The sequence below is a fragment of the Peromyscus californicus genome, unplaced genomic scaffold (genome assembly GCF_007827085.1).
Source record: "Peromyscus californicus insignis strain IS unplaced genomic scaffold, ASM782708v3 Scaffold_4__1_contigs__length_199733344, whole genome shotgun sequence".
Classification (NCBI taxonomy): Eukaryota; Metazoa; Chordata; class Mammalia; order Rodentia; family Cricetidae; genus Peromyscus; species Peromyscus californicus.
In genome coordinates this window covers 164,812,095-164,834,895 of record NW_026294562.1, presented here as the reverse complement: position 1 = coordinate 164,834,895, position 22,801 = coordinate 164,812,095, and the positions used below count along the sequence as shown (strand labels likewise).

General features: G+C 36.8%; 1 pseudogene; it reads left to right on the top strand.

Moving 5' to 3' along the window:
• LOC128125583 (sulfotransferase 2A1-like) overlaps positions 1-22,801 on the top strand; it is a 53,338-nt pseudogene that overhangs the window by 4,790 nt on the left and 25,747 nt on the right.

Below are 22,801 nucleotides of genomic sequence, written 5' to 3'. Positions count from 1 at the left end.
CAAGATTATGTTTATCTAACTTGTTTATGTCCCTAGCCTTTAGTATATTCTGTAGTCTTCACTTGGCTCCATCTTATCTCTCTATATTCAATCAATCGTTGGTCCCACCTCTCATCACCATTTTGAACCTAATTGTGAAGTCTTCCTGTTTTCACGCACCACTGAATAACAGGGCACAGCCACAGCTTGCCCCATAACACACCATCCTGGCAACATTTGGAGTAACTGGTCTTTCTAGTGCTAAGGTGGGTGTTGTAATTGGTGGTATTGAATAATATATGCCTCAACTAGACCTTGACATTTGAACACTTGTTTCCCACTTGATGGCACTGTTTCAGAAGATTTATGAGGCACAACCTTGCAGGAGGTCCATCACTGAATGTGGGCTTTGAGAAGTTTTAAAGTCTTTTTTAGTTAAATTTATTCATTTGTTCTTTATCCTGACCAGTTTCCCCTCCCTCCTTTCCTCCAATCCACTCTCTTCACCATCTTTTCCACCCCACCCCTCAATCCACTCCTCCTCTGTTTCTGTTCATAAAGGTGCAGGCCTCAGCATGAGTGTCAACAAAGCATGGTGTATCAAGTTCAGGTAGGGCTAAACTCTGCTACTTGTATTAAGGCTGGACAAGGCAACCCACTATGAGGAATAGGTTCCTAAAAGTCAGTCAAAGAAATAGGGATGGGTACTGCTTCCATCACTAGGAGTCTCACAAGCAGATCAAGCTACACAACTGTCATACATGTGTAGAGGCCCTAGGTCAGTTCCAGGCAGGATCTTTAGATGTCAGTCCAAAGTCTGTGAGCTCCTATGAGTACATGTCATTTGTTTCTGTGGGTACCCTTGTGATGACCATGACCCACCTGGCTCATCCAATCCTTCCTCTGCCTCTTCAACAGGATTCCCTGAGATAGGCCCAGTGCTTGCCTGTGGGGCTCTCTATCTGTTTCCTTTAGTCACTGGATGAAGGCTCTCAAATGACAATGTGGGTAGTTACCAACCTGATTACAGGAGATGGCCAGTTCAGGCTACCTATCCACTGTTGCTACTAGTCTTAGCTCGAGTCATCCTTGTAGATTCATGGGAGTTTCTCTTACCATGTATCTACCACACCCCAAATGCCTGCCCTCAAGATGTTTCTTTCATTTCTCTCCCATTCCAACCATGTCCCAAAACTAATCTATCATGTTCCCATCCCAAGTCAACAAAGGAGATCTTTTCTATTTTCCCTTCCCAAGGACATCGTACATCGCCATCCCCTTTAGGCCATCCATCCTTGTTTCCTAGTCTCTATAGGGCAGTGGATTGTAGCATGGTTTTCTGAGAAACGTCCATATTGATTTCCAAAGTGGCTGTACAAGCTTGTACCACCACTAGCAGTGGAGGAGTGTTCCCCTAGATCCACATCAAAGGTTAAGTTCTTAAGTCACTTCCAGTTCCTTGTCTCTGCTTCCAGCTTGTAGTTGAGATGACCTCAGCTTCTTGCTGCTGTAGTCCTGCTTGAAACTTATTGCCATTGCCTCTTTCCTCCCATCATTTATTCTTATCCCTCTAGAGTAATAAGCCAAACTGAATCTCTTTCTGCTTTCTTTAGTTGCCATTGTTCATGATGTTTTGTCAAAGCAACAGAAAAATAAAAAAGTCCTTGTCTTCCTACCATGTAACTCATTTGTGGATTCTCTTAGTCTTTTTTTATTGACTTCCCATGCATTGTCCTGACTGTCCACCTTTTTGTTAAGACGCATCTTACCAAATATTGTAAATCCTATTTTCTTTATTGTCTCAAAAGTATTTTCATAGGCATGAATTCTTAACACTTTGTATATAGTTTAACTTTTATTGAGTTATAGTAATTATATATAATAACCAGTTTCACGATGATATTTTCATACATGTGTGCAGGTAATTTTGATCAAATTAATGGCCCACTAACCTGTCTTCTGCTGTTACCACTTTTGCTGATCCTTTTCCTCTTCCCCAGTAACTCTGCTTTCTACATCCATGTTGCTTTTCTACATGTGTGTGTTTGTGACCCAGCAAGGTCCATTGGGGTTTCTTACTGGAGCACAGGGAAGGAGTCATTTACAGGAACATGGGTACCTCACAAGTAGCTCCTATACTGAAAAAAAAAACACCTTTCCCTCTACCAGCAACCACTAACTGCCTATAGACCCTGAAAGGGAGGGGGTCTCTTGGGCCCTGCCCCCTAATTACACTTGGCTGCTCATAAAGCCACGGGAAAGTGGTGGTTACATGTGAGCACCTTTTCTCTCCTTCATAGAGTATTTTAGGGCCCAGTCTTGTGCAGATACTAAGAGTTAAAATGTGCTATGGCCATGTCATGTCTGGAAGACAATATTCCACATCATTCTACCATATATTTAAGCTTTTACATCATTTCCATACCTTCTTCCTCCATGTTTCTTAATGTTACATGGGGCTCTAGATTATCTCATTTGGTGAGCACTGAAAGAGATACCTGTTCTCAGCATTTTGGCCAATTTTGAGTCTCCAAAACTACCACTGAACTGCGAGAAGAATCTTTTTTTTTAACCAAGCTGACAGTAGTAATATATAAGGAGAAACATACCTATTTAGAAGAGAATTTGATGTTCACATCAAGTCCATTCAGCAGGACAACAGTAAGCTTCAACACTAGGATATATTCCCTCCCCATCATGGATATTCAACCACATTGACTATACCACATTTGAATTTTTCTCAATCAGAAATTGATTGGTTACCCTGGTACCACAATTATCATTATTGCACTAGTGGGCTTATCTTGTAAGGCTGGTTGAAATATAGATCACAGTGTCCACAGCTGAATATGACTGTTGATGAGAGTCTCCTATTATCAGACTGCACGACACTTTCTATGAGAACTATTGAGCAGGAAGGCATATTTCAGCCCATTCCTAGTGTGCCTTTTTTATGTACTATGATAAGAATTTGAGGGTGTGTTTAGAAATAGGATCTTACCAACTAGTTTTAGGGGGCACTGACAAAAGTGCTAATTGCCTATATTATTTGGTTCCTCAGGCCTTTCTAGGCAACAAACTACTCCTAGGGAGCTATCCCAACACTAGCAGTGGAGTTTTCATTTAGTAACCTATGACTTCTGGGAGCAGTATTGTACCTTGACTTATCCTTGTTAATGTTTTAATGAGCTTACAAACTGATGAGTTTTCATAATACATTGTCATATATTCTTGGTTTTGGTTAATTTTTATTTATTTATTTATTTAATTATTTGTTTGTTTGTTTGAGATAGGGTTTCTCTGTGTAGCTTTGTGCCCTTCCTGGAACTCACTCTATAGCCAAGGCTGGCCTCGAAGTCACACAGATCCTACTGTCTCTACTTTCCAAGTGCTGGGATTAAAGGCATGCACCACCACTTCCCGGCAGTTTTGGTTAATTTTATCCCTTATCCACTCTCCCCATCTTTACATTAACCCACTCAGTCTCATATTCCCTCCCTTCACATTCATATCAGAGATATTCTGGAATTTCTCTTTCTTTAAGGTCTCTTTTTTCATGTTTCCCTTCTAATGGCCCCTTTCCAGTTTCCTGTACTTAATATGCACTTTAAGTTAAACACACTAAGAATTTGTCAATGATCCTCATATGAGAGACAGCATGCAATGGTTGGGGTTACCTCATTAAGTGTATTTTCCAGTTTCATCTATTTTACTGAGAATTCCGTCTTTGTAGCTGAATGAAATTTAATTGTATATACATATTACAATTTCATTATCTACTTTTCAGTTGATGGCATATAAGGTGAACCTGCTTCCTAGCTATTGTGAGTGGAGCTGCAATGAACACAGATGTTCAAACACCTGTACAGTTGTGCATACCTAAGGATATAGTAGACTATACCTAAACAGTTTGAGTATGTACCTCAGAATCTATAGCTGGGTCGTATGGAAGTTCTCTTTTCGGCTTTTTTTAAGTAAACTCCACAGTCATTTCAGGAAGGATTGTGTCAGTTTGCACTCCCACCAGCATTTTCTTTCCCCACATTTTCCTCTTAAAATTTTAAAAACTAAGCTTTGTTCTAAAGAACTTGTAGATAAGTAAAAATAAGATAAATTCAAATTAATGAGACTCTAAGCTTATAAACTTAATGAATATTAATTGTATATAATACAGTTAGATTTGATACTCAAAGAGAAGCTGCTAAGAGTCACATTGAATGTTCCACTTTAAATATCACTTATATTACACTCATTTTCCATCATCAATACCAAAAATCCATGACAAATTTTTAACTAGGAAAACAGTAGTCTTATATTCTCTTTGAACGCTCTCATCCATTATCTGCATCTACTCCTTTCTCACCCCCTTGTATTTGAATTTTCTTCTCTTTGCCCCACACTTCAAACATTTGTTGTCATTTGATGTCTTTTTTACCTTTGTTTGGTTTTTTTTTTTTCAGATAGGATTTCTCTGTATAACTGTTCTAGCATCATATGATTTTTGACAATAGCCATTCTGACTTGGGTAAGATAAACTCTCTAATTAGTTTTATTTGTATTTTCCTGATAGTTAATGATGTTGAATATTTAAAAAGTTAAAAATGTACACAAGGCATTGTTTTCCTCATAGATACTAGGTACATATTGTCTGAGAGCATGTAGTTGACAAAGATTTTCTTCCATTTTGTAGGTTGCATATTCACATGATTAATGATTTCCTTTGGTTGATAAAAGCCTTTTAATTTCATGAGGTCCCATTTGTCTATCTGACTTATTTTTCTGAGTGAGATGAGTATTATTTAGAAAGTTCTTAGCTGTGATTCCATTTCAAAGTGGACTTCCTATCTTTTTCTCTACCACTTTCAGAGTTTTGGATCTTCTATTGAGGTTCTTGATCCATTTGGAAATGGGGTGAATGCACGTGTGTGTGTGTGTGTGTGTGTGTGTGTGTGTGTGTGTGTTAGGAGAGATTAAGATATAAATAAATTCTTCTACAGATAGTAATCCAATTTTCAAAGCACCATTTACTAAAGATCTTGTCTTTAGTCCAATGAATATGTTTGACATTTTGTCAAAAAATCAGTTGCCTACAGTTATCAGAACTTACATCTTGGTTTTCTATTCCATTAATCTACATGTCTGTTTTGTATCAGTGCAGTACTGTTTTTATTACTATATTGCTATAGTATAGCTTGCAACAGGGTATCTTTTGGAAGATTGGTTTGATTATCTGGGGGAGGTTGTGCTTTCATATGAATTTGTAATTGAATTTGTTCTTCGGGAATTTTACACCTTGTATAAATTACATTCTGATTATTAAAACCTTTCACCCTTTCTAATCACCCTGTCATCTGTACTAATCCATTCCCTAAATTCTCTTTGAAAACTTTATGTCTCTTTATTTGTGACCCATTTAGTTTAGTCATGATTAGGATCATCTGTGGGACTTATTTGTACTACCATTTGAAACCTTGTTGGTACAGCAGTGGGACACAACTGAAGAGAGTGACTTCTTATCACCCAGAATCCTTCAGTATCCAGGACTTCAGCAGGGAGCAGTAGTGTCCCATGAGTGTCCTCCCCACCCATCATACATCATTGATAGGCCTGTCTTGTGCAAGCCCATTGCATGCAGCCTCACTTGCTTTGAGATCATGCTACAATTGCTCTGTCATGCCCATAGGTCAGCATTTTCCAGCTCTTCTATTTCTCTTTCCACCTTCTATGTTCTTCTCACTCCCACTTCTGCAAAGGTCTCTAAGCCTTAAAGGTAAATGCATACCTTTCCATTTAGGAGTGAGCATCCAACCATTCTGTATGAATTTTAAATTTGTTCTTATTTTTGTGTATAGTGACACTAAATTCATGTTTGGGATTATGTAGAATCTGGATATTGCAATTGGTAGGATGGCCATTTACATATCACTAATCTTCTAGTCTGTGACCCTGGGAACATTTTCCATGGCCTACTGTCTACATCAGTTTTTGTCTTCATTGTGATGAAGTTCCCCTTAAAGAGGACTTTGAATATTGGGTACATTAATTACTTTTCTATTGATGTGATAAAACATCATTAACTAGACCACTTATTGAAGAAATGGTTTGTTTGGAACTTATTGTTCTACAGAGGTAAGAGTTCATCATCACTATGGCAGGAAGCATGGCACCAGAAGGAAAAGCATGGCAGTCCAGTGACACTTGAGATCCCACATCTCAATCCACAAAAAGGAAGCATAAAACACTTGGAATGGTGCCACTCTATTGAAAACTTAATTCCTACGTAGTGACATATTTCCTACTGCAAATTCACAACTCCTAATCCTCCCAAAACATCAAGCAACAGGGAAACAAATATTCAAATGCCTGAAAATTATAAGGGACATACTTTTCAAGGCATCACCCTTGATTATATATATTCTAATGTATTTTCTTGAGGCAATAGTGAACAGACTTATTCCTATGGTTTAGTTCTCAGTTTATTTGTCATTGGTATATAGTAAAGCTGTTGATGTATGTATGATAATTTTATACCCAGTCACTTGTATAAAAGCCTTTATTAGAGCTAAGTGTTTCCTGGTAAATTCTCTCAGCTCTCTTATTGATAGAATTGTGTCATCTGAAAATAAAGGTACTTTGACTCCTTTTCTTATTTGTATCCCTTTTGTTTGTTCTTTTTGTCTTTTTCTTCTAACATAGCCTTTGGTACTTGTTAGGAATTGGGACATTATCTCAGGTGAAACAGAGTGCAAGATGGCTCGAATGTATAGGTCCAGAAGGACAGAGAGCAAAATTAAAACCATATGTGGCTAACATAGCTATGAACCTGTGGGGTCGAGACTTGTTACAACAATGGAATACTCAGATTAACATCCCTCCAATCTCAGAAACAAATCATAAACTAGCACATGTTTCTGAGAGAAATATTAGAAGGCATTATTCTGAGTGGTCACCAGGCATCCATATTATACAAGAACAGGGCACAACAACTGATGATCTTCCAAAGACATCAACAGCTCTACCTTTAAAATGGTTAACAGACAAGCCTGTATGGGTCCAGCAATGGCCTTTAACAACAGAGAAACTCCAGGCTTTAGAAGAGCTGGTAGAAGAACAGTTAAATGCTCAGCATATTGAAGAATCAACCAGCCCTTGGAATTCTCCTGTATTTGTTATTAAGAAGAAATCTGGTAAATGGAGAATGGTAACAGACCTTAGAGCAATTAACAAAGTAATTCAGCCAATGGGCTCTCTACAATCTGGAATTCCTTTGCCTACTCTGTTGCCAAAAGGATGGCCTCTCATAGTTATTGATTTAAAAGACTGTTTCTTTTCAATACCCTTACAAGAAAAAGACAGAGAAAGATTTGCTTTCACAGTGCCTACTTACAATAATTCTCAACCGGTTAAAAGATTTCAATGGAGGGTCCTCCCACAAGGAATGTTGAATAGCCCAACTCTGTGCCAATATTTTGTACAACAGCCATTGGAAGTGATACGTAAAAAATTTCCTAAATCTATAATTTATCATTATATGGATGATATTTTACTAGCTGACTCAAATGCAGATACTTTAGAAAGAATGTTTGAAGAAGTAAAGAAAATTTTGCCTTGCTGGGGATTACAAATTGCTCCTGAAAAGATACAAAGAGGAGATTCTATTAATTATTTAGGATATAAAATAGAGCTACAAAAAAATTAGACCCCAAAAGGTGCAAATTAGGAGAGATAGACTACAGACTCTTAATGACTTTCAAAGATTATTTGGAGATATTTCTCATCTAAGAACTATTGTTGGGGTAAAAAATGATGAACTGCATAATTTGTTCAAAACCTTAGAAGGTGACAAGGACTTAAATAGTCCAAGAGAATTATCACCTGAAGCTGAGAAAGAATTGGCCTTGGTAGAAAAGAAAGTACATGAAGGACACGTGGATCGTATTGATCCAAAGCTGGATTGCATTTTGGTTATTTTACCTTCTAGACATTCTCCTACAGGAATATTAATGCAGAGGGAAGATATTATATTAGAATGGATATTTTTACCAAATAAACCAAATAAAAAATTAAAAGCTTATGTGGAAAAAATCTCTGACTTGATTTGGAAAGGAAAATTGAGACTTCGTCAATTAGCAGGAATAGACCCAGCAGAAATTGTCGTACCTTTAACTAAGGAGGATATTGAAAAATTATGGACAGAAAGTGAACCTTGGCAAAGAGCTTGCAGTAATTTTTTGGGAGAAATTAACAGCAAATATTCCAAAAGCGATAGAATTGATCTTATAAAGAGAGCTGATTGGATCTTGCCTCGAATTGTACGGGAAAAACCCATATCTGGAGTTCGTACATTTTATACAGATGCCAACAAACAAGGAAAGGCAGGTTACAAATCAGAAAATTTAAGTAAAGTGGTTCAAAGTCCTTATAATTCAGTTCAAAAATCAGAATTGTATGCTATTCTGTTGGTATTAATGGATTTTTCAGAACCTCTCAACATAGTAACTGACTCTCAGTATGCTGAAAGAGTAGTATTACATATTGAAACTGCAGAATTTATCCCTGATGCTTCAGAATTAACTTCACTATTTATTCAATTACAAGATACAATCAGGAAAAGGAGTCATCCTTTATATATAACTCACATTCGATCCCATACTGGTCTACCAGGCCCTCTAGCACAAGGCAATGATGAGATTGATAAATTATTGATAGGAAATGTGCTGGAGGCCTCAGAATTTCATAAAAAACATCATGTCAATAGTAAAGGTTTAAAAAAGGATTTTTCCATAACCTGGCAACAAGCCAAAGAAATAGTAAAGAAATGTCCTACTTGTTCCTTCTACAATCAAACGCCATTACCAGTTGGATGTAACCCAAAAGGTACTCAAAGGAATGAAATCTGGCAGATGGACGTGTTTCACTTTGCAGAATTTGGAAAACTGAAATATGTACACCACACTATCGATACTTATTCAGGATTTCAGTGGGCAACTGCTTTGAGTTCTGAAAAAGCTGATTCTGTAATCACTCATTTGCTCGAAGTTATGGCCATCATGGGTATACCTGCACAAATCAAAACTGATAATGCTCCATCATATGTCTCTGTTAAAATGAAACAGTTTTTTGCTTATTACAATATAAAGCATATTACAGGCATACCACATAATCCTACAGGTCAAGCAATTGTAGAAAGATCAAACAGAACTCTAAAGGATATGCTAAATAAACAGAAAGGGGTAACAAAAACCCCCAGAAACAGACTGCATAATGCTCTATTAACTTTGAATTTTCTTAATGCCAATGAGAAAGGAACAACAGCTGCAGAGAGACATTGGATAATAGAAAAAACTACAGAATTAAATCAGCCTATATACTTTAAGGATGTGCTGACCTCAGAATGGAAACCAGGTTATGTGTTACGTTGGGGACAAAGTTTTGCTTTTGTTTCTACAGGAGAAGATAAGCTGTGGGTACCATCAAAATTGATAAAGGTTCGATTTGAACAATAGAAACCTCTTAATTCGAGGAGGTGATAGTTCTTCAACCAGCATGAACATCCAATTTAAACTAACTTATACCAGTAACACATGTCTTTTCATTAAATCAGATAATAACTTGCCAAAAAGCAACATCCCCAAAATTAGTCTTGGGGAAAGGTTTTTGTTTTTGCTTTTTAGGAGAATTAAGGTTAAGGAATCTGAAGAACACTGGACAAATGAGACAACTGAAGAAAAGGGACAAATCATCTATCCCAGGAAACAGAGTGAAATGGCATATGGGTATATATTATCTAAAAAATTTTATGTCTTCCTAAATGTTTGTTTCTGCTTTTCTCTAAAAATGTAACACTATTGGTCTTCTAATAGTCCCAGTTCAATTAAAATTTAAAGCTGACTTTAGAGTTGGAGAATGGCTCTCTCCTTCTTTAAACTCAAGCATGTTGTTAAAAGGAAAATGCAAACCCCCTGTGTCATGCCAGAATAAAAGAGCCATCTTCTGCTATGGGACAGGAGAAAAGCCAAATTAAGTAAGGGACTATTCTATTACTAATCTCAACTCTTTGATTCTATTCTGATTCTTTAAAATTTTTCTTAAAGTATAAATTTTATATCAAAATTTACAAGATTAATATATATATAGATATATAGTTATATATACATTTTAAGCTTTAAGATATGAATGGTCATATAGAGTACTAATTAATTCTAGAAAAAAGGCTTCAATTAGCTGCATATATATGTCTTTGTGTTCGAGTCTCTTATCAGTTTTCTGCAGGAAATCACGTCCAGGCCTAACATCAACTAAAGTCTCCAGGAAGAAGTTGGGGCCCAACAACAACAACAATTCCACGTGGACAATAATAACATCATTAAGCTGACAAACATCATCTACAGATCAGCTTTGAACTACAAGGTGCTCATAGCAATTTTGAGATGACTAGCTGAGATGATCCAGTCTCAAAGACTACTTGAATAAAGACTTGAGATAAACCCTGAACTTTGGCTTTATACAGACTGGATAAAAAAGGATATGGTTACCTTTCCTAGAATTTGACAATTAACCTAAAATTTTTCTTTCAGGATAAAGATAACTTCGCCCATACCCAGCAGGAATCAATTTTAAGAATACGACGCCCACATTCCCAAAGAGGTGGTGTGGGGCGAGTGGTTTTTTGGTCTTTTTAATGGGTTTTGGGTCTGGGATAATTTTCATTGTTTAGGGGGTTGGTTACAAGTTGTTTTCAAGGGTTAGGAAAAAGGCTAAGCAAAAGAGATTAGATTTAAGGTTCTTATTAAAAAAAAAGAGAAAGAAAGAAGAAGAAAAAGACAATTACTAGTTTTAAATACTTTACATTGGATTGGATTGTTTTATATTGTATACAAATTATATATATTGAAATTGATATTGTTAGAAAATGCTATATGTATATTTCTAATTGTACTTATACCGTTCATTTAACAATGCAATTTTCTGATCCTTGAATGTTATTATTACCAACTATTAGGATATAAAGAAATGAAAGTTAGTAGTTAGACATTACAATAGAACTTGTAGTCATATTAGATATGTTTTAAAAATTGAGCAGATATATTTTAGACAGGTCATCTTCAAACCCTTCAGAGATCTACAGAATATGGTATTTAAAATGTTTTAATAACTTAGAAAATTTTTCTTTTTTGTTATGATTATGAGACATGTCGGCTCCTGGCAGTACCAATCTACTTCAGAGAAAATATGGGCATTGAAGAAACTGCATATGGAGTTAACTTTCATTGTGGCAAAAGTTAGCCACTGGACAACAAAGTATCCTCAAATCAACTGCTGACAAAATGGACAGACAGGACATGAAACAAAAAACTACTGATTCTTGCCAAAACAAGTGTGGTTATGGCTTTATCAAAAGGCATCTTTGAGGCCAGGACAATATGGCACCATCCCTGAAATGGCCTTCACAATTCAGAAAAGGTACAGTGCCCTTTTCTTCGAAGGCAGCTGAATAGGCAGTGGGCCAATGGCTTCTGATGCGCAATGGAACAGCAGCTGAAACAGTTATTCTTGAAGAGTAACTAAGCTCACGCCTCGCAATAGTAAACTGGCATTTGACAGAGGGATGTGGAGAAGAACGGGATGCTGGGATGAAGCCATATATACACAGCCAAGAAGAATGGACAGCTGAATTAAAAAATCAACAACAATTTCCAGATAAAATCCTGAATCATGACATGACACTAGTGGAATTCAGGTGTTTCTGGTACATGGACTGCTCTCACCCAATGTGAGGTTGAACTGTTGACCTTGTGTACATCCTACTTCACAAATGAGTCTATTAGATATGCTAAGCCTATAGGCTGAAGATGATGCCCCAGCATTGCGGAGAAACCTCAGGTGACTGTCCAGGCAGCTGGCTGTTTCTGTCAACTCACAAATTTTTTGGAAGTTGCTTGCATGCACTTTCTGTTTTTATTTTTGTTAGCTAATATTATTTCCTTCTTGGGTCTCTGAGGGAGTTGAAGATTAGGTAGTTATAGTTGAAGGTTAGTTAGTTATAGTTGATGATTAATTAGGATAGAAAGTGAATTAGATACATTTTGGACTTAACAAAATAGGATAGATAATGAAATTATTTTCTCTGAATTTGTCAAATACAAATGGACTAGACATTGTTTAGACATTTATTACTTGTATATATTGTATATAGTCATTGTACTTTTGTATATAGTTTTTCTTTTGTTAGTTATAACCTTTATCTTTTTTTTTCCTTTTTATTAAAATAGAAAAGGGGAAATGTGGTGGTATTTTACTTGTACTGAAATGTGATTTTAATTGTATGTAAATAAATAAAGTTGTCTGGGGGTCAGAGCTATTAGAGCCATAGCAAGTGTGTGGCGGCGGTGGCGCACACCTTTAAGAACCTGGAGGGCGGTACATTCAGGCAGTGACGAGGCAGTCACATGTTTGGGTTTACAACCAATGAGAAGGCAGAACAGGAAGACTTTAAAGATAGACACACAGGAAGTAGGTCTTTTTCGGAGAGCTCTCTTGGCTGGAGAGGATCCCTGAATCAGGAAGGGTGAGGCTCTTAGCTCTGACCTCTTGGCTTTCTTCTCTGAATTGGCTCTGTGTTTCTTATTTTATAAGACCGTTGGTTACATCTACAGGTACTATATTGAAAAAGAGTAGAAGAAGTATATATCCTTGTGTTCTTCCAGCTTTTACTGGAAATGCATTGGATTCCCCCCTACTTAGTGGAATATTAACTATATTTCCTAACATAAGGCAAATATTATATTGAAATATATTTCTTCTATTTGAAATTCTTCAGAACTTTAGTCCTGAAGATTATGAATTTTATAAAAAACTTTTCTGTGTCTTCACAGATTCCAATGTGTTTCCTGTTATTGAGTCCATTTATGCTATTTAATTTATATTTATTGATATTTGTACTTGATTATGATGAATGGTTACTTAAATATACATACATACATATACACACACACTCACATATATATGCACACACACATGCACATATATATGCACACACAGTGTGTTTGTGTGTGTGTGTGTGTATTGTGTGGTACAATTGAAATCAAGTGTGCAGGTGGAGAGTAGAGGCCAACTTACAGGAATGTTCTTTCTTTTTATCATGTGGATTTAGGTCATCAGGTTTGGCAGCAAATAACCTTACCTGTTGAGCCATTTAACTGCTCTTTGATATATTCTTGGTTTTGGTTAGAAAGTATCTTGTTGAGAAGTTTTACATCTATGTTCATGATGGATTTTGGTCTGGACTTTTCTTTTTTGTTGAATATTTGTCTGCTTTTTGTATCAAGATGATACTTTATAAAAGTATTTTGATGTTGTGCCCTCTTTTCCTGCATTTGTGGAACAGTTTAACAAGCTTTTGTCAAGTTTTTTGAGGGTCTCAGAAAATTCATCTGGACCTGATTTTTTTTTTTTTGTTGTTGTTGTTGTTTTTAATTTAGAGATTGTTTCAAGTACTTCTGCAAACTCATTGCTTGTTTCAGGCCCGAGTAATTGTATAACAATTTTTCACTGATTCTTTGGGAGTTTACCGTCATGTAACCCAATCCCACTCATTTCCCTGGTCTTCCAAACCTGCCCTCCACCATTGTAACTTCCCCCTAAAAGAAAATTTTAAAAAAATAAGAATTTTTTTAAAGTTGAGTATTGTTCTTATTGAATATGATATCAAAAGAGGGAAAGATCTCCCATGCTCATGGATCTGTAGGATAAACATAGTAAAAATGATCATCTTACCATAAGCAAGCTACAAATTCAACATAATTCTCATAGAAATTCTAACACAAATGTTTATAAAATTTGAAAGAACAATCCTCAATTTCATATGGAAAAACAAAAAATCCAGGATAGCTAAAACAATCCTGTACAATAAAAAGAATGCCCAGAGATTTCACCATCCCTGAGTTCAAGTTCTACTACAGAGCTATAGTTCTGAAAAGTATTGGCTTAAAAATAGAAAGGTGGAAAAGAGTAATTGAATGAAAGACCAAGTCATAAATCTACACACTGATGGACAGTCACTCGTCAACAAAGAAGCCAAAATTATACAAAGGAAAAAAGAAAGCATCTTCAACAAATGGTGCTGGTCTAACTGGATGTTGGCACATAGAAGAATGCAAACTGATCCATAGCTATCATCCCATACAAAACTTAAGACCAAGTGGATCATAGATCTTGAAATAAATCCAGATATACTGTATTTGATAGAAGAAAAAATGGGGAACAGCCTTGAATGCATTGGCACAGGAGAAAACTCTTCCTAAACAGAACACTGATAGCACAGGCATTAAGATTAACAACTAATAAACTGCATCTTTGCTTTATAAAAAAAAATCTTCCATAAAGCAAAGGACAGCATCAATATGGACAAATTTGCAGCCCCATAGATTGGAAAAAAGTTTTCAACAACTCCACATTTAACTTAGAGTTAATATTCAAATTATATAAAGAACTCAAAAAACTAGACACCAACATACTAAATAATCCAAATTAAAAATGGATTTAAATATAGAAATTTCCACAGAGAAAACAAAAATGCCTAAGAAATACTTAACAAAATGGGGGTTGGGGATTTAGCTCAGTGGTAGAGCACTTGCCCAGCAAGCACAAGGCCCTGGGTTTGGTCCTCAGTTCTGAAAAAAAAAAAGACAAAATAAAAAAATGTTCATCATCCTCAGCCATTAGGGAAATGCAAATTAAAATGACTCTCAGATTCTACCTTAATCAGTCAGAACGGCTAAGAAAAAAAACACAAGTAACAGCTCATGCTGGAGAGGAGGTAGTGTGAGAGGAACACTTCTCCATTGCTGGTGGGAGGGCAAACTTGTACAGCCACTTTGGAAATCAGTGTGGAGGTTTCTCAGAAAACTGGGAATCAACCTACCCCAAGACCAAACTATACCACTCTTGGGCAAATAACAAAATTGTCTGTTCGATCAGACAATATGGATATTTGCTCAACTATGTTCATAGCAACTTTATCTGTAGTGGACAGAACCTGGAAACCTAGATGTCTCTCAACCAAGGAATGGATAAAAAAATGTGGAACAATACTCAGCTGCTTAAAACAAGGACACTAGGTAATTTGAAAACAAATGGATGGAACTAGAAAAAAATCAGCCTGAGTGAGGTAACCCAGACAGAGAAAGACAATCATGGTACGTACTCACTCATATGTGGATATTAGCTGTAAAATAAAGGATAATAATGCTATGATCCACAGACCCAGAGAGACTAGGGAACAAGGAGGATTCATGGGGGGAGTGACACCCAGATATCCCTGTGAAAGGGAAATAGAAGAGATTTTGTGAGTGAACTGAGGGCAGTTGGGCATCAGAACATGAGCAATCAGGTTGATGTAGGGGATGAAGGGAGAGAGTTCTGAAAGAGACTCCTGGAAAGGGGTACATTTCAGGGTCAGATAAAAACTTGGCAAAAGGCATTGCCAAGACTCCACCTTAGACTCCTAGCAATAGCAGATATGTAGTCTGAACTGTCAGTCTCCTGTGATCAGATTGGTGCTAGCCCAGTTGTCATCAGAGAGACTTCATCCAGCAACTGATAGAAACGAATGCAGATTCACAAGCAAATATTAGGTAGAGTTCAGAGAATCCTGCAGAAGAGGGGGAGAAAGAATTGTGGGAGCCACAAGGGTCAAGGGCACAACATGAATACTCACAGAATCAACCTGGGATCATAGGGACTCACAGAGTCTGAAATGCCAACCAGGGTGCCTACGTGGTACTGATCTAGGCCCTCTGTATATGTGTTATAACTTTGTAGATTGGTGCTCTTGTAGGACTCCAAACAGTGGGAACACTGGCTATATACAATTCTTTTACTGGCTTTTGGGACCCTACTCCACATACTGGGTCACCTTGCCCAGTTTTAATACATGGGGAAGTACTTAGTCTTACTGCAATTTGATATGCGATGGTTTGTTGATACTCATGGGAGACCTGCCCTTTCCTAAACAGAAATGGATGAAGAGTGGTTTGGAGGGTGGGAATAGAGGGGAGTTCCACTAGAGGAGATACTGGGAGAAGAGGTTAGAGTAGAAAATCATGGCTGGAAAGTAAAATAAATACACAAATACATTTATTTTAAAAAGAAAAAGAAAACAAACAAACCAAAAATCAAACCATCTTGCCGACCCCTCTGGGCAATGACATGCTCCTCTGTCAATGGCAGTCTTCTCTCATAACAGTCAAAAAGGTTGTGTCCCCTATTCCAACATACTTGTACCGCTTTGTTACTCCCTCTTTTCCACCTCTCCATCACCTACTTGTTCATCATAATGGCATCAGGAGCTCAGATGTGTCATGCACAGACATGTTTTACTTGCCCAGACAGCTTTACTCGCAATTGTTTATTGCAATGAGCTGTTGGTCAGGTTAGGGCCTCTGGCTTCTGCTACACCATCAATACTGACTCCCCTAGACTCTCAGATATCTTACTGTTGCTCAGAGTCATGGAGACCCTGTGGCTATGCTTCTGCAGGACTGGCCCTTTCCACTTTCTCCACATGATCATAGGTAGGGTAAATATGGGGGTGAACCAACTCAAAGCCCTAAATTTGGGCCTGGGTGGTTGCTGAATTATTCAGCACTGGTCTTTGCTATGCTGTCCTCCACCCCAGAGGTGGTAGGCAAGAGGCAGAGCCAGTCCTGACTGTTTTTAAGGTTCATTTTATTTTATGTGTAAAAGTATTTTTCTTGCATGTATGTGTTTGTTGCATATGCATCTGGTTCCCAGAGGGGCTGGAAGAAGGCATTGTGGGTTATCATGTGGGTAGTAGAAAAAGAGTCCTGGATCTCTAAAAGAACAGTGAATGATTTTAACTCCTCAGCCTTTTCACAATCCCTACTTGTTTAGTTGTTCAAAATGTCATCTTAGTTTAATTTTGGTAGTTTTTAATCTATGCAGAAATTTATCCATATGTTTTAGATTTTCCAGTTTAGTGGAATGTTCTTAAGGTAAACTATAATAATTTTCTGAATTTCACTGGAGCTTGTCATAATGACTCCATTTTCATGTCTTACTGTATTAGCTTTGGCATTCATTCTTCCTTTGGTTAGTTTATCTAAAGTTTGTCAATATTGTTTATATTGTGAAGGAACCAAATCTATTTCAATGACTCTGTGGTTTGTTTCGTTGTTGAGCTGTTTTCCTTTCACTAATTTCATTAATGTCAGTGTTTTCTTTCCAGCTAATGATTTTGGTGTTTGATTTGTTACTTTTCTACAGCCCTAAGGTGAATAATTAACTAAATAATTGGACATCTCTTTAATTTCTTAGTTTAGGAACATTGACCTTTAAACATCTCTCTTAGGACTGTCTACATTGCATCTCACAGATTAAAGTACATTGGTTTTAATTTCCATTTTATTACAGGAGACTTTCTACTCTTGATTTCTTCAAGAAATCATTAATAATTGTGTTGTGAGTTGTTTGATGTCCATGAGTTTGTTTACCTTCTGGAGTTTCTCCTGTTTGTATGTAGTTATTTCATTTTCATCAGGTAGAGTATAAGGAAATATTTCAGTTTCCCCATATTTGCTCAGACCTTCTTTGTGTCCTGATATATGATCTATTTTAGAGAAAGTTCCATGGACTGCTGAGAACAAGGAGTACTCTACAGTGTTTGGATAAAATATTCTATAGATATCTTTTAAAGCAATTTTACCTGTGATTTATTTGTCTACTCTCTATTGGGATGAAGGGTTAATTGTTGCGAGTGAAACTACTATGACACCTGGTGATAGTCTGTTGGTGTACATCTATTAGTATTTTCTGTATAGAACTGGATGCATGTGTGTGTGTGGAATTGTACAGTTCTCTCCATGAACTGTTTCCTTAATTAGTAGGAAGTAATATCATTTTTTCACTAGATTTACTTTCAAGTCTATTTTGTCAGATTAGATCAGCAACACTTGTTTGTTTTCTAGCTCCATTTGCCCTGAACACCTTTCTTCATCACCTCTTTGTAAGGTTATATCTCTCTTTTATGACAGAGTACAACAAATATATACTTCCTACTTTTTTATTCCAATCTCCTAGCCTGTGTCTTTTAATTGGGAATTGACATTAATATTCAGTTACTAGTGAAAGGTACCTATTGATTACTGTCATTTTGATGATTTTGTCAAGGGACTCAAGCTGTTTCCTTGTTTAACTGTTGTTCTAGTTTGCTTTACAATTACTATGACAAAATGCTCTTGTCAGAAACAATGTAGGGAAAGAAAGTGTTTATCTGGCTTCCACTTTCAGGTCACAATCTATCTATGGAAGGTGTCAGGGCAGTATCTCCAGAAGGAACTGAAGCAGAAACTATTTTACTAGTTTGTTTGCTAACTCATTCAGTGTTTCAAGCTAGGTTAGACTCTTTATACATCCCAGGACCAGCTGCATATGCTGTGGGCCCTAACACATCAATCATCAATGAAGACAACAACTCAAACCCCTGGTCACAGGACAATCTGATATGGACAACAGTTTAACTGAGACTTTCTCAGATAATTCTAGGTTGTGTCAAGTTGACTGGTATTACTGGAGTTATCACTAGTCCCGCCCAGGCCCTCAGCCACTTAGACCCACATAAATATGCAGATGCTTATATTATTTAAACTGTTTGGTCTAATGGCTTAGGCTTCTTGCTATCGAGTTCTTATATCTTGAATTAACCCATTTCTATTAATCTGTAAGTTGCCATGTGGCTTGTGGCTTACCGATACTTTACATCTTGCTTCTCATGGTGGAAGTGGCTGGAGACTCCTGATTCAGGCTTCCTGTTCCCAGAAATCTCTTCTCTGCTTATCCTACCTATACTATACTTCCTGCCTGCCTACTGGCCAATCAGCATTTTATTTATCAGTCAATCAGAGCAACACATTTACAACATCCCCCGCACTTCCCCTTTTCTTTTTTTTCAAAAGGGAATGTTTTAACTTTAACATAGTAAAATTACATATAATGGAACAATTATCAAGCAAGAATTACAGTTACAGTATCTAGTCTATTTATAATATACAGTCTATTTGTATTTGGCAAAATTAAAGAAGATATTCTATCATATATTTGTGAGTCTAAGGTTTCATATCTAACTTATCTTTTATCCTGACTAAGGATTTTATAACTATCTAGTCTTCAACTACACCAAAGACCTCAGAAGGATATAATATTAACTGAGAAACAGGAGAAGGACACAAGCAACTTTCAGGAGTCTTGTGAGAGTAAACAGAGACAGCTGGCAGCCTGAACAGTCATGTAAAGTTAGAGCATCTGTCTTTAGCCCAAAGGCCTAGAGTCTCTCTGTCACTTCTCTCTGTGTCCTGTAGAATGTCTGGCAGTTTCCTCTGTGAAGCAGGTACCTTAAGGACCATTTTGCCAAGCAAAGTTCAGTGGTCACATTCCTATGGGTCCTGCATGTCCAGTTTATACATTTTTTTCAAGTAGTCCAGGCAAGAACAGTTTCTGGCCCAAATGGCTATTTTTGCCAAGAAGAAGATAAACTCCATATGGAGTGTCTTCAATGCCCATCCTCTCTGAAGTAAATCCAGTGCTGCCAGGAGCAGACATATCTCACTATCCACAAAGGTTAAATTTGTAAAACATTTTAAATGTCATATTCTGTAGGTCTTTGAAGTGTTTGAAGATTACCTATCTATCTGAAATATATCTATGTATACCTAGAAAACTTAACTAACATGGCTATAATTTTGAATATCACAGAAAACTAATTATTAATCTGTATTTCTTGATTATTCACTACAATTTAAATGAGTTGCATAAACATAATACCTCCCACAACAGTAGAAATACATAAACAGTATAACAAAATTAAGTTTAAACATGTATCAATAAACCAAAATCCATAGCAATGTAAAACATTTCTAAACAAGTTGTTGTTCTTTAAAAGTAGGTTCATTAATCTACCCTTTCATCCTATCAGTATCTATACTATCCTCTTTTTCTTTAGACAGAGATTGTATTTATAATCAACCTGCTTTAAGTAAAATATTGGTTTTTGTCTGTCCCACACCAGAGGGTTCTTCTAATATGGGACAGAATAATCTCTCAGCATTTTTTTAGAACTTTGCTTGAATTTAGAGAAGGAGTGAGCCAATTCCATCTCCAAAGCCAGCCTGGTATATTTGGGAATTTATGCATAGCTTCTCATACTACTTCCTGCTGGGTGAGAGTGCTATATTTCTTATCAGAACACAAAGAAAATTTTAGGATTATGGAGTAGTCCGTGAGGCTTTATTGTGTGAGCCAGTTGCCTTGACACCATTCTGAATGTTTGATCATCTGGGCCATGGTGTCATCAGAGACGTTTCAGGGGGTCTTGGCTTGTCAAACCTGATGTACCTTAATCTGGAACAAATCCATAGCCCCTTGATTTCTGTGGAAAACAACATATCCTTAGATCAAAATTTTGAAGTCAAGATACCTTTAATATATATAAATGCTTAATTTAGCAGTCTTTACAATCAAATGTCTTTCTGCAGTTAAAAATCTCAAAGAAAACACAATCCAGATTCTCTGTGTGATATCCATCTTAATGTGGCTTATTTTTATATTACTTTTATTTTCTCTTAAAGACTTTATTTTCAAAACTATTTCTTTTTATAGCTGTATATATTCCTTTTGGTCTCTCTTCCAAGTCTACATATACTTTCACACCCACGGTAAACTGTCCAATCTGAATCTGTCTTATTGTGAACCTCTTGCTTTAAACTAAAGCATTACTAAGACTGAAAGGGCAGCTGTGGCTGCTGGCTCCACTTTCCCCAGCTTTCCAATTTGGTGGAACTGTGTTTACCTCCAGCTTCTGAGGAACCATGTTAACTGCCTGACTCTGGGAGGCAGTGGGTCTATGCCTCTATCAAAGCAGCATATAGCCCAGAAACCTCTCTCTCTCTCTCTCTCTCTCTCTCTCTCTCTCTCTCTCTCTCTCTCTCTCTCTCTCTCTCTCTCTGTGTGTGTGTGTGTGTGTGTGTATACTAGCAAAGGCCAAATCCCCCATGCAGCACAGTACACAGCTTGGAGACACCTCTGTGTAATGTGGCATAGGTCAAGCCTGCTTGCCACAAACCCACCATAGAGTAGCGCACGCAAGCAGGCTGTGGCTAATTTGAGAGAGACAATCAGGAAGCTGTTTTTAGCTTTGTTTAGAATTGCTTATTAAATATTCTCAGGTTTCAGGTGTAAACTCAAGCTGTTGTGTGCCATTTGTTGCTGGGGTTGTCTCTAGTCCTGCCCGGGCCTGCAGCCACTTAGACCCAAATAAACACACAGACACTATATTATTTAAACTGTTTGGCCTAATGGCTCAGGCTTCTTGCTATCCAGTTCTTATAACTTAAATTAACCCATTTTTCTTAATCTATAAGTTGCCATGTGGCTCATGGCTTACTGGTACTTTACTGGTACTGTCCCATATTAGAGACTGGTAAAGCAATCTTGTGTGTATTACAGTCTTATGGACATATCTGTTTTTCTCTTCAATCTGAAGGGTTCCTATAAATATATTTTGTAAAGCTGTGTTGATGGGTATAAATACATTTTGCATAATTCTAGCATGTAAAATTTTATTTCTCCTTGAGTTATGACGAGTAGCTTGGATGGGTACAGTAGTTGTCATTGGTTGACTTTTATAACTTGAAGTATAGCTTTCCAGTCCCTCCTGCATTTTAAAGTCTGAGTTAAAAAAAACTGTTATTCTGACAGACTTTCCCTTACATTTGACTTGGTGTCTCTCTCTTGTGAATTTCAATGTACTTTCTTTGCTTAATTATAATAATATGAGGGGAGGTTCTTTTCTGGTCTTGTCTATGTGGTGTTTGAAATTTTGCCTGCATCTCAATTGGCATCTGTTCTAACAAAAAGCAACTTAGAGAGAAAAGGATTTGTTTTACTTACAAGTCCAGGTTACAGTTTATGATTGATTGAGAAGGCTTAGCAGGAAGTTAAAGCACTATATTCACAGTCAAGAGCAGAGAGAGAATGCATATGTCTACCTTTTCTTTCTCGTCTACAGCCAGTTTTCTCTTTCCTTATGCTTTTCTGGACCCCTCCAGTAGGGAATGATGCTCCCCACAATGTGTTTCATCCTTCTACATTATCAATGAACTATCAGCACAACCTTTGAAAGATATGCCCATATGCCATGTATTCTAGACTATTCCTCAGTAAAGTTCTCTTCCAAGGTGGTTGTAGGTTGTGTAAAGTTAACACTACAAGCTACTAAACACCACCACTCTATTCCTAACTATAGGTAATGATATTAAATATATTTTCTGTACCTATAAACTTTAGATTTCCTCTTTTCATAAAGTGAGGGATATCTTGGAATTCCCACTCCTATCTTCTTATTATATTCTTTATTCTATATATTCTATATTCTTATTATTAACTTTGTTCTTATTAGATTTTCCCAAGTCCTGCAATTTGCCTTCACACTGTGATTTTTTCCTTTAAAAATATCTTATTTATTGTGATCTGGTATGTGTGTGATTGTCTATGTGGGTACACACATCTCACAGAACATTGGTGAGAACCTGAGGACAACTTTGTGGAGTCAGTTGCCTACTTCTGACTTATGTGGGTTACAGAGATAGTTTGGTTTTCAGGTTTGATATGATAAGCACTTTTTTTTACCCATTATTATTTCACAATGACACCATTCCCTTTTGTATCTCTATTTACTTCATTTACTATTTAGTAGTTGTGCAGATCTCTTGTGCTAATTTGTACTCTTCCTTGTGCAATAAAATTGTTT